Genomic DNA, 12,645 nt, shown 5'->3' with positions numbered 1-12,645 from the left:
ATTAACGAAATTAAGGCGGCGCTTCACTCTGAAGCGAAGTCGCTGAAGACCTGGAAGGCTGGCTGGCCACTTTGAGCTGGTCGCCCTATGTTATTCGAACTCGGCGCTGGCGCGCTTTTCATCCGAAGCTGGGCTGGCGCCTCGACTTATCGCGATGCCGAATTCGCTTGTTTCTCTCGGCTCGGTTTCTCTCCTCATGTGAGGGATAACTCAACAATCTCCCCTCGAGAACGGGGGGGGCTACCTCCATGCAATTGCCAAATCAGCGGGAGGAGGCGGCCGCCATTCCGCAATAGCACAACAAACATCAAACTTACCTTCGGTAAGACTTTGGTCATCATATCCGACCCGTTCTTGTCGGTATGGATCTTCTCGATACACAAATGCTTGTCTTCGAAAGTACTTCTCTAATCCAATGATAACGCGCGTGTATGTGCTTGGATCTAGAATGAAAACTCGGATTCTTGCTCAAGTGGATGGCGCCCGATCGTCACAGAACTACAAACTGTTTACGCTTTAGCCCTAGTTCGTCGAAGAACCTCTTCATCCATAGCAACTCTTTGCAACTTTCGATTGGCTGCAATATACTCGGCTTCGTAGAAGTGGAGGCAACAACACACTTTTGCAACTTAGATTGCCAAGAAACCGCTCCCCGCAAAAGTAACCGGATAACCGGAGGTGGACTTCATCGAAGTCAACATCACCGCCATGTCCGCATCGGTGTAGCCTTCAAGTAAAGGGCTTACTTCCACCAAAGCACAAACATGATTTGGAAGTGCCTTTGAGATATCTCAATATCCACTTAACACCTTCCCAATGTTCTTTACCCGATTTGATGTAAATCGCTTACCACCCCAACGGCGAAAAGCAATATCCGGTCTAGTACACACCATGGCATACATCAAGCGCCCATGCGGATGCATAAGGAATCTTTTCCATCCGACTCGCTCATGCTCACCCTTAGGACACATCTCTTTGGTCATGCGGGCGCCACCAAGCGGACAACCGACCGGGCTTTTGATCCATGTTGAATCTCTTCAACACCTTCTCAATGTAGCTTTCTTGAAAGCCACAACTTTCCACTCTTTCTCATCGCAGTGATCCGCGATCCCAAGTATCTGTTTTGCTTGACCCAAATCCTTCATCTCAAAGGACTTACTCAAGTCTTTCTTCAGCTTGGATATCTTGTTGATGTTTGGGCCAACTATCAACATATCATCCACATACAGCAATAGCACAATGAAATCCCCATCCGAAATCTCGAACAAACACACAATGATCGGAAGCGGACTTCTTGTATCCTTTCGCCATAAAGGAATCAAACTTTATGTACCACTGTCTCGGTGCTTGCTTCAATCCATACAAGCTCTTTATCAGCTTGCATACTAGGTGCTCCTTGCCTTTGACCTCAAACCCCTCTGGTTGGTCCATGTAGACATCTTCTTCAAGGTCTCCATGAAGAAAAGCTGTCTTGACATCTAGCTGCTCAACCTCTAGGTTCATACTTGCGGCCATACCCAATACCACCCGGATAGAAGTCATCTTCACTACAGGAGAGAAAATCTCATCAAAGTCAATCCCTTTCCTTTGACCGAATCCCTTCACAACAAGGCGAGCTTTGTGCCTTGGGTGAGGATTGTTCTCCTCATGCTTGACTTTGTATATCCACTTATTCTTGAGAACTTTTTTCTCCCCGTGGGTTTTCTCAACTAACTTCATAAGTGTGATTCTTATGCAAAGAATCCATCTCGTCATGCATGGCCTTCAACCATTTTTCTTTTTGCGTACCTTCAAGTGCCTCTTGATAGTACATAGGTTCTCCACCATCCGATAGTAGCACGACGTCGTTATGTGGTGGATACCGGGTTGAAGCTATTCTCCCTTCTGTCGGACCTCCTTGCCCCATCTGGCCGGGTGCCTCGGAGGATACACTTCGCTTGCTCTGGTGGTGGTTCATGCATCTCATCTGCATCTTCTATACCAATAGGTTCTATCCCATCATGAGCAATAGGATTCTCATCATGAGCTTCAAACTCATGGTTCTCTGCATTCTCAATGCCTTCTGCACGTTCCACAGTAGGAACTTCTGGTTCTGAATCAACAAGATCATTGGTGAAAGACTGTAGCTTCTCACCCTCCTCAAAGTCTGCTATGGTTTGGTCTTCTAAGAACACAACATCTCGACTTCGGATTACCTTCTTGTTGATCGGATCATAGAGTTTGTAACCAAACTTTTCATCTCCATAACCCAGAAAAATGCACTGCTTGGCTTTGTCATCAAGCTTGGATCTCTCATCCTTCGGAATATGCACAAATGCCCTGCACCCAAATACCCTCAAGTATCCATAATCAACATCTCGCCGACCATACTCTCTCGGATAATCACTATTCAGGAGGCTTTTTTCGGGTGACGGGTTGATCACATGCATGGTCAGACGATTGCTTCTACCCAAGAGCTTCTAGGTAGCTTAGAGTGAGATAGCATGCATCTTATCCTCTCTACAATGGTACGGTTCATTTCTCTCTGCTATTCCATTCTCATTTGCGGTGTCTTGGGAACGGTCCGCTTCATGACTAATCCCATGACTCGGCAATACTCTTCAAATGGCCCAATGTACTCACCCCCATTATCCGAGCGAATACACTTCAACAACTTCCGGTCTCTCTTTCCACCATCCGTGGAATTTCTCAAACACGCCAAGTACTTCATCCTTGGTCTTCGGACTATAGGCCCATATCTTTCTTGACGATCATCAATGAATGTCAAGAAGTACGGCTCCCCCGGTGGGACTTCACTCTCATAGGACCACATAAGTCCGTGGTGCACTAGTTCAAGGACGTTGTCCTTTCTACGGAGAGACGGGAATCTTTGGAAAGACACCGTGTTGCTTTCCTACCAAACAATGAGTACATGTATTTAAATGTGTACCTTTAATGTCCGGCATGGCCTTTTGCTTAGCAAGAACTTCCATCCCTTTTATGCCCATGTGATACGGTCTCTTGTGCCACGATTCAGATGAAGTTCTTCTTCTTCACAAGATTCGCTTCGCTTTTACACAAACTAGCCTGTGTTTTGTAAAGGGAGCAAGTTTTCTTTCCTCTAGCTGCTACAATGGAACCTCTGCTCAGTTTCCATACCCCGTTACCAAACGAGTTTACAAAGCCATCGTCATCTAATTTCCCAGCCGAAATTAGGCTTAACCGTATGTCAGGGACATGTCTTACATCCTTGAGTGTCAAGGTGTAGCCGACATTGGTTTGTACATGAACATCTCCAATGCCTATAATCTTGAGACACCACCGTTACCCATCCTCACTTCACCATATTCACCCCCAGCTGTAGGTAGTGAAGAATCCCCGCGGCGTGTGGACGGATAGGATGCTCCTCAGATCTATCACCCACTCAGATCCTCGACATGAGGTACTAAGACAAAGACACACCACAATCGACACAATTCCCACTAGGTCGCCGACTAGCGCGGTAGTATCTCGCCGTGTGTTTCCGTTCCTCCGCACCATGTCTTCATGTACACGGTTATTCTTCTCATCCCTCTTCAGTGTTCTCAGACTCATATCTGAAGTGGCCTTTGGTGGCACAATAGTAACATTGCCTCTCCGCGCCTGGGGAGTTCTAGCTTCACCCCTAGATTTACTTCGCCATCACCTCTAGAACGAGATGGTTTTTCGCTTCGACCTCTCCCCCTTTCTCGCGGAAAAGGACCTCCGAGTGAGAAGAGCCGCTTTTGCACTCCTTCTAGTCTCCTCATTCAACAAAGACGTGGTAGCCATCTCCATGGTAACAATTCCATCCTTGGCGCTCCATGTAGAGAAAGCCGCTAATGTCTCCCAACTTTCGGGTAGAGAGCCTAATAGAAACAAAGCCTCAACTTCGCCTCCCAAATTGATCTTCATCAAATGCATCCGATTGATGATATTCTCAGACTTCATTAAGATGCTCCGGACATTGAAGAACCTTCTTGGTACTTCGTGGTTCCGCAAACTTCTTAACGACTAGCACTTTGTTTCCACCGACTTCCTCTCATAAAGGTCTTCGAAGTTTCTTCCATAGATCAAGGTGTAGTCTCGGGGCCACATGGTGAAAGACACGGCCGCCAATCCACTGTCGAATGTATCCAATCGCTTTTCGTCAAGCTTTTTCCACTCAGCCTCATCGGGATCTTTTTCGGTTTTACTCCCTCATTCTCAATGGGAAGTGCCAAGTCCTTGCAAAGATAGCAAGTCTTCCATCTTGGCTTTCCGGATGGTGTAGTTTTTCCTATTCGGACTCATCATGAAAGTGTTCACGGAATGGTCCATCTCTACAAGTTATTTAACCTCAAATCTTCTCTCGTGAATTTCGTCAAACACCGCCCGACCAAGATTCGGATAACACCCTAGGTTATTCTAACCAAGGCTCTGATACCACTTGTTGGGGATTACACCAATATCAATCGGTTCCCCACTACACGATAACTTGTATGAACACACTTCAACTCCGGATAAATCTCAAATATCACAAACTACCTATTCTAACATGCCCAACTCGCTAAACAACTATTAACAAATGTGATAATAATGTAAAGCAAGAAAAGCAAACCACAACACAAAGATTTACCGTGGTTCGCCAATGATGCCTACTTCCACAAGAGCGGTTCTTAATAAAGTAGGAAGGAAGATTACAATCTCTCCCATACCTCTCACCTTACTAGATCACTTTATCTCTTTTCTGGGGTTGTATCTCGTAAAGGTTCTCTCTCTTTGTTTTAGTCCGATTCAATCCTTCCGAATTTGTCCGGTTCTCGTCTCGGGTTAGGTTTTCCAAAACCTTGATTTTGGTTTTTATCTCCAAAAACCAAATTCGCGGGTACTGTAGCAAGGGCCCACGAAATTAAGCCTGAGCGCGGGCGCACTCACTCTGAGCGAAGTCGCACCAAGACTGAAGCCGGCTGGCTGGCCACTTTGAGCTGGTCGCCTCTATGTTATCGAACTCGAAGCGCTGGCTTGCTCATCTGGCCAGCTGGGTGGCCTCGACTTTGTCGCGATGCCGAATTCGCTTGTTTCTCTCCAGCTCCAGTTTCTCTCCTCATGTGAGGGATAACTCCAACAGTTTGAATGTTTGATAACTTTAGGCTCCATCCAGAAATATTATTTTTTTATTGGGTATTGGTCTATTTTTTGTTTACTTGTAATTGCCCTTGAAACTGTCTTTTAAACCATTTCATTTACATTCTTTTTTTTCTCCTTTATTTAATGTTGAGTTTGTTCTACCCTTTATGCTAATATTAATGTATTTTTCATTTTTCGTACAAATGCAAGTCTTTGTAAAAACCCTCACTGGAAAGACAATCACTCTTGAAGTAGAGAATTCTGATACAATTGACAATGTTAAGACAAAAATCCAGGACAAGGAAGGCTTTCCAACAAAGATCAATAATCTTTGCTGGAAAGCAACTTGAAGACGGATGCACCTTAGCTGATTACAATATCCAGAAGGAGTCCACTTTGCATCTGGTCCTCCATCTTAGAGGTGGAATGCAGATCTTTGTTAAGACTCTCACAGGGAAAACAATTACTCTTGAGGTTGAGAGTTCTTATACAATTGATAGCGTCAAGGTGAAAATCCAAGACAATGAGGGTATCCCCTTGACCAACAGAGGCTCATCTTTGCTGGGAAGCAACTCAAGGATGGTCGGACCTTAGCCGACTACAACATTCAAAAGGAATCTGCCCTCCATCTTGTCTTTCGTCTGCATGGAGGCATGCAGATCTTTGTCAAAACTCTTACTGGGAAAACTATCACGTTGGAGGTTGATCGAGGGCTCTGATACTATTGACAATGTGGAAGCAAAGATACAGGATAAGGAGGGCATCCCACCTGACCAGCAGAGGTTAATTTTCACAGGGAAATAATTTGAGGATGGTAGGACGTTAGCTGATTATACTATTCAGAAGGAATCTACTCTGCATGTACTCCGCCTTCATGGAGGTATGCAGATCTTTGCCAAGACTCTCACAGGAAAAACCATCACTCTAGAGGTGGAGAGCTCACACAATTAGCATTGTGAAAGTGAAAATTCAAGATAAGGAAGGGATTCCACCAGACTAGCAGAGGATCATATTTGCTGGGAAGCAGCTTGAGGATGGCCGAACCCTGGCGGATCCATATTTTCTTTCAAGTTAGAGGAACACCAATAATTTTGATCTGAGTGTTGGGGAAAACAATACCAATCGATCCCCACTAAGATAGCTTACACTTGGACAATCTACTGTTCCAATAAAAAAAAACTAAACTTTCACTCCAACCAACAACCACAACCTAAGCTATGGAATTAACTATCACAAACAAGCAATAGCAATGTAAAATAACTTATCACAATAAGATACAAGATGTAACGTTGTTCGGCTAATGATGCTTACTTCCACAAGACCAAATCCTTTTATAAGTGTAGGAAGAAAGATTACAATCACTCTTCTAAAGTCTCTCCAAACTTACTAGATCTATCTTCACTAATCTCTCATTACAAGCTTTATCTCTTGGCAAATTGGCATATTTCACCCTCGAACTTGTCAAGTTTTACCACTTACCCCCCTAAAGTTCAGTTTAGGCAATTTTAACCATGTACTTGTAAAACGTATCCACCTTCATATTTCCGGTTCATTTCCGACACCTGAAGAGTGACGTGGATTAATTTTTTTCTTACGTGGAATTTCTAATTTTGAGATGTATCAAATTCTTGCACACTCAGCACACTCTGGTCAAGTCAAGTCAACAAAGACATGAGAAAATCATGACCTACCAACAAAACCACTACAAGACAAAAAATTATTCCCTCTCGTATTTTCTATCCCCAAATCCCCAAATACCTAATTTGAAACCCTAATTCACAAATTTTCAAATTGAAACCATGGAAAATCTAAAGTGAAACCCTAGCTAGTTCACTGTTGTTTCTCAAACTCATCATTTCTGCTCAAACTCTTCATTGTTGCTGCTCAAAGTTTAGATGTCTTTTTGTTGAATACGACCTGAAGTAAGTAAATGTTTGATTCTATGATATGTCCATAGTAATTTGCGTTATATAAATGTTAATTGTGCATCTTCTGATGTTAATTTCATTACTTAAATGCAGTGGATCTTTTTTTTATCTTAAGCGTACATCATGGTGGGACTTTTGTGCGTAGCCCTAATTTGCAGTATGATGGGGGGAGAAATGAATTGTTCTTATGAAGATATGAATGCTAAAATGACATACCTTTATCTCATAAATATGGTCAAGGATTTTGGTTATCCTCCTAGTAGTATAGCTGAAATTTTATTTAACACTCCTGGGGTGGAATTAGAAAATGGGTTAAGGCCATTTAGGACTGATAGTGATGTAAGCTCAATGGTAAAAGAGGCTGGTGTATTTGGGAACATAGAAGTTTATGTTATACACAAGCAATCTGATGATAGTGATGCTAGTGATGATAGTGCTTCTCAGAGTGATGCTGAAAGTGAAGTTGGTAGTATAGACAATGTGAGTGATGAAGAGTTACTTGAGGTTAGGCATATAAGGGTTGAAATGAAGAAGTGTAAGCAGAACATAGATGAAAATGGTGAAGGGGCTAGTCAAACTGCTGCAGATGACATAAATGGTGAAGGGACTAGTGCTCGTCTTGATGTGGTTCCTGATGTGGCATTGTCTGAAGAAACAAAGCACACTGGGTATGACATTGAGTATGGAGAAGATGGAGATTACATCCCATCAGAGAGTGATGAAGAAGATGAAGCAGTAGAACCAGAGGTTTGTAGAAAGAAAAAGAAGAGTTGGCCCACATCTAATACAAAGACAAATATGTTTGCAATTGAACCTGCTTTGGGTATGAGGTTTACAAGTAAAGATGAGTTCAAGGACTGTCTAAGAGATTATGGAGTGGCAAATGGTTACCCAATTAAGTTTATAAAGAATGAATCAAACAGGGTAACTGCTATTTGTGGTGAAGGATGTAAATGGAGATGTCATGCCAGTCCAATGCAAGTTGAGTGTAGCTGGCAGATTAAATCACTAAATGATTTGCATGAATGTAATAGGGATTTCAATGCCAAATTTTGCAATTCTAGATGGCTTTCTAAGAAGTACAAGACTCAAATCCTTGCCAACCCTAGGTGGAAGCTAGAGGACTTTGTAGCTTCTATTTTGCATACATATGCAATCAATGTTTCATTAAATCAATGTTCCAGAGCTAAGAAGTTTGCATTGGGGGAGAGGGATTCAGTTATGATAGATCACTATGCCAAGGTTTATGATTATGCTCATGAGTTGCTGACAAGAAATCCAGGTAGTACTGTTAGAGTGCAGGGTGAAAGTGCTACAAATGAGCTTAATTCACCAAAATATTTTAGAAGGTTTTATGTATGCCTAGATGCTCTAAAAAAAGGGATGGGTGCATTGTAGACCTGTGATAGGGTTGGATGGTTGTTTTTTGAAGGGTTATATAAAGGGTGAATTGTTGACAGCTGTGGGTAGGATGGGAATAATCAAATGTATCCAATTGCATGGGCTGTAGTTGAGGGTGAAAACAAAGATTCTTGGTTCTGGTTTGTGAATTTGTTGGTTCATGACATTGGTGTGGCAGATGGGTTTGGGTGGACTATTATATCAGACAAACGGAAGGGGTTGGTTGATGCAAAGTGCACACACTTTTGCCATCAAGCGTAACACTGAGGTGTGTCAGCAAGGCATGTATATGCCAATTTTAGGAAGAGATTTAATGGTTCTATGTTAAAAGGACTTTTTTGGATGACTGCTAGAAGTACCACCATTCCAGTTTATGAGAGGAACATGAAAAGGATTGAATTAGTGTCAGCTGATGCAGCAGAGTACTTAAGGACCAAACAAAATCCAGAACAGTGGTGTAAAGCTTTTCAGTTGGATACATCTTCTTGTGATGCAGTTGAGAACAATATGAGTGAGTGTTTTAATAGTTGTATTATTAGAGCAAGGTTCAAGCCTTTAATTCATATGTTGGAGGACATCAGGATTTATATAGTAAACAGGATGCAAAAAAAGAGGGAAGCAATGCAGAAGTGGACTGATGTGTTTTCTCCAAGAATTAGGAAAACCATTGAAGAAAACAAGATGGCAAGTAGAGACTGGTTGTGCATATACCATGGGGCTGAAGATTTTCAGGTTAGTAATGAGAATGATGGATATTCAGTTGACCTAAGAAAGAGGATTTGCAGCTGCAGAGAGTGGATTCTTACTGGGATTCCATGTTGTCATGCAATTTCTGCCATCTTTAAAGCTACCAAGAGGGTGGACAATTTTGTGCAGACATGGTATAAGGTTGAGACAGTTAAGCATGCTTATGAAGAACATATAAAACCTTTGAATGGAGAAGTACAATGGGTGAAGACCAAATGTATAAAATTGTTGCCTCCAAAGGCAAAAAAGAATGCCCAGTAGACCCAAAAGAAATAGGAGGAAGGACCCACATGAGTCACCAAAGAAGGGACCACAAATTTCAAGGAGAGGGAAACATATGAGATGCTCTAACTGTAAGGAGATGGGGCATAACAAGAAAGGATGCAAAGAACCTATTGCACCAACTCAAAGGCAACCTAAATTGACTGTAAGTGGTTATTTTATTATTTCTATTTTTATTTTGGATATTTAAATTATTGACTTATATTGTTGTTTGGGTTATTTTGGATATTTATATCTACTCGAAGGTGAAAAGAAAAAACAAAGAGGGGAACACAAGTGCACCACCACAAAAGAGATCAAAGAAGAAACAGGTATCAATAATGGCATTCTTATCTTTAAACATATGATGTTTAATTTGTTTACTTTTGGGTCAATAATGCTTTTTTTGTAGGCCCCAAGTATTGCAGCTCCAAGTACTGCATCTCCAAGTGCAACAGCTCCACCTTCAAGTGCCCCCACAAGTACAGCAACTCCACCTCCAAGTGCCCCCACAAGTACTGTTTGCTCCAAATACAGCTAGCCTCCACCTCCAAGTACCCCCACAAGTACAGCAAAGCTCCAAGTAATGCACCTCCAAGTACAACAGCTCCACCTCAAAGTAAAACAAATCCTAAAAAAGCAGATCCAAAATGATATGGTATTGCTCTATTTCTAGTAGTATCATGTACTTCCTTTATTTGTCTCTCGAAAGTACACTCCTTCTTCTCTTTTTACAACTTCTTAGTACTTCCTTTACAACTCCTTTATTTGTCTCTGCTTCACTGTGTACTGCCATATATAGCCTAACTTGCTATGTGTAGAAAATTAAAGTTTGCTAGAAATCAGAAATTTATAACTTGTTTAAGAGAAAGCAGAGACTTAAAAAGTAAAGCGGCTTGGAGCTTTTAAAAATGAAAGCTGATAACACTACATTTATAAGAGGGAGACTTAAAAGTATAAGAGAATGTGGTATGGTCTTGCTCTGTTTATTGGTAAATATGGTATTGCTCTGTTTATTGGTTTTGTTTTTAATTTGTATACTTAATACATATACACACATGTCATATTTGTAGGTCCCAACTATGACATAACCATCAAATCCAGTTGTTGCTTCACAATATGCATCATCTACACCCAGAGGTAAACAGCCCAAAGGTAAAGCTGTGATTCTTGCTACAAGTCCTGCCAAGAATACAAGGTCATCAGCTGCTCTTACTGAGACACAAGCATCAGCTGCACCCAAAGGTAAACAACCCAAAGGCAAAGCTGTGATTTTGGATACAAGTCAAGCCAAGACTGCACCTAAATCCCCTAAAGCCTCGCGAGGAAAAACATCACCGCACTGCAGGGACGTAAGCATTATTCGCACCTAAAGCTCCTACTAGAAAAGCTGCATCAACTCCAGCCGTGATTCTTGATTTAGGTCCATCCAAGAATACAAGATCAACAAAGACTTTGGGTATTAAGCCTTAGGGTACGGGCTATAAGACCAAGACCAAGACCAAGACCAATTGGAGGATATAACACCTCTATTTAATTTGGTTATGTCAGTAGGCATTGTTAGTATTGTCAGTAGGAATTGTCAGTATTTTGGTTCTGTATTTTGGAACAAAGTTGTTTGATGTTGATATGTTTAATGTTGCTCTGTATTTTGGAACAAAGCTATTTTATGTTTCTCTGTTTAAGTTATGTTGCTCTGTTGGAACAATTGTCGAGATTTTGGTTATGTATTATGTTGCTCTATTGCTCGTGGCCTTTAAGTTATGTTTCTCTGTTGCTGCTTTTCAGGCCTTTAAGTTATGTTGCTCTGGAAAAGATTACCATTCAATTTGCTCAATTCTAAGTTTATAATGTGGAATGTGATGTCTATCTCATTTGAACAGCAAGAGGCACAAATTTGGTTTGTTTTTTCATTCAGAACAAATTGATAAACAGACACTAATGCTCTCATTATCTATAGCTTATTTCATTCAGAACAAACAGACACTACCGACTCTAATGCTCTCTACTCTGTAATGGTTCACATCCACATATCATCTAAAAACTCAACGAGTAAGGTTTGCATAAAACATACTTCCAAAGACATCTCAAAAATCACTTCAACCAGTCAATACATTCAAACTCAACCAGTCAATACATTCAATCTTTAAAGTCGATACAATTCACTTCAACCAGGACAACAACAAGTAAGAAAAAACAAACACTATAATCCATTTCTTCTTCTCGTTCTTCTTCTTCAGTTCTGCAATTTCAGCTCTCAATTCTGCAATAATCACTTCATGATCATTCTCTGCCGGTGGATCAACCCAGACAAAGAATAAACACCTTTCTGGGTGTGGAAACTTTCTACACCCAACAAATCTTCTTTCGGGGTTCGTTGGCATCTAAGAAATCCATAACTTGGGTTCAAGTCCATAATAGCAAATGGTTCGGAATCGGGAGTTGCCTCGAGAGTTCACAGATGTGGTAGAATTAGACATAGACATCTAGAATTTGAGTAGAAATGATGAGTTTGAGCAGCAACAATGAAGAGTTTGAGCAGAAATGATGAGTTTGAGCAACAACAGTGAACTAGGGTTTCAATTTAGATTTTCCATACTTTCAATTTGAAAATTTGTGAATTAGGGTTTCAAATTAGGTATTTGGGGATTTGGGGATAGAAAATACGAGAGGGAATAATTTTTTGTGCGCGCGCGAGTGGTTTTGTTGGTAGGTCACATGATTTTCTCATGTCTTTGTTGACTTGACTTGACCAGAGTGTGCTGAGTGTGCAAGAATTTGATACATCTCAAAATTAGAAATTCCACGTAAGAAAAAAATTAATCCACGTCACTCTTCAGGTGCCGGAAATGAACCGAAAATATGAAAGTGGATACGTTTTACAAGTACAGGGTTAAAATTGCCTAAACTGAACTTTAGGGGCGTAAGTGGTAAAACTTGACAAGTTCGAGGGTGAAATATGCCAATTTGCTTTATCTCTTTGCAAGGGTTTTCTCTCAATTTTGGTTGCTTTCAAAATTGGGTTTCTCTCCAAGACTTTTCTTACTAAAAACCTAACTTTGGTTTTATAGTAATCTGAAATTTCGGTTCATTGGAGAAAAATCGGAACTCGATATGTAGAGGCAAGGGAGCTCGCGCCCTTTGGAACAGGCATAGGAGGGTGCACGCGCACCTCTTTGACCAACTTCTAGTAACTTTGTTT

The 12,645-nt window shown here is 41.3% G+C and overlaps 1 long non-coding RNA gene and 1 pseudogene across 1 annotated transcript; both read left to right on the top strand.

The window, feature by feature from the left end:
* The first annotated feature begins 5,088 nt into the window (after positions 1-5,088).
* LOC147494374 (polyubiquitin-like) lies at positions 5,089-6,783 on the top strand (annotated as a pseudogene).
* Positions 6,784-8,723: 1,940 nt separating this feature from the next.
* Positions 8,724-9,962, top strand: LOC147494373 (uncharacterized). Its single transcript, XR_015200057.1, has 3 exons — positions 8,724-9,609; positions 9,710-9,775; positions 9,856-9,962. It is a non-coding gene; the product is annotated as an uncharacterized LOC147494373 (long non-coding RNA).
* The last annotated feature ends 2,683 nt before the right edge of the window (positions 9,963-12,645 follow it).

The sequence above is a fragment of the Coptis chinensis genome, chromosome 6 (genome assembly GCF_015680905.1).
Source record: "Coptis chinensis isolate HL-2020 chromosome 6, ASM1568090v1, whole genome shotgun sequence".
NCBI lineage: Eukaryota > Viridiplantae > Streptophyta > Magnoliopsida > Ranunculales > Ranunculaceae > Coptis > Coptis chinensis.
The sequence above is the reverse complement of the archived record's forward strand: the minus strand, read 5'-3'. Positions and strand labels throughout refer to the sequence as shown.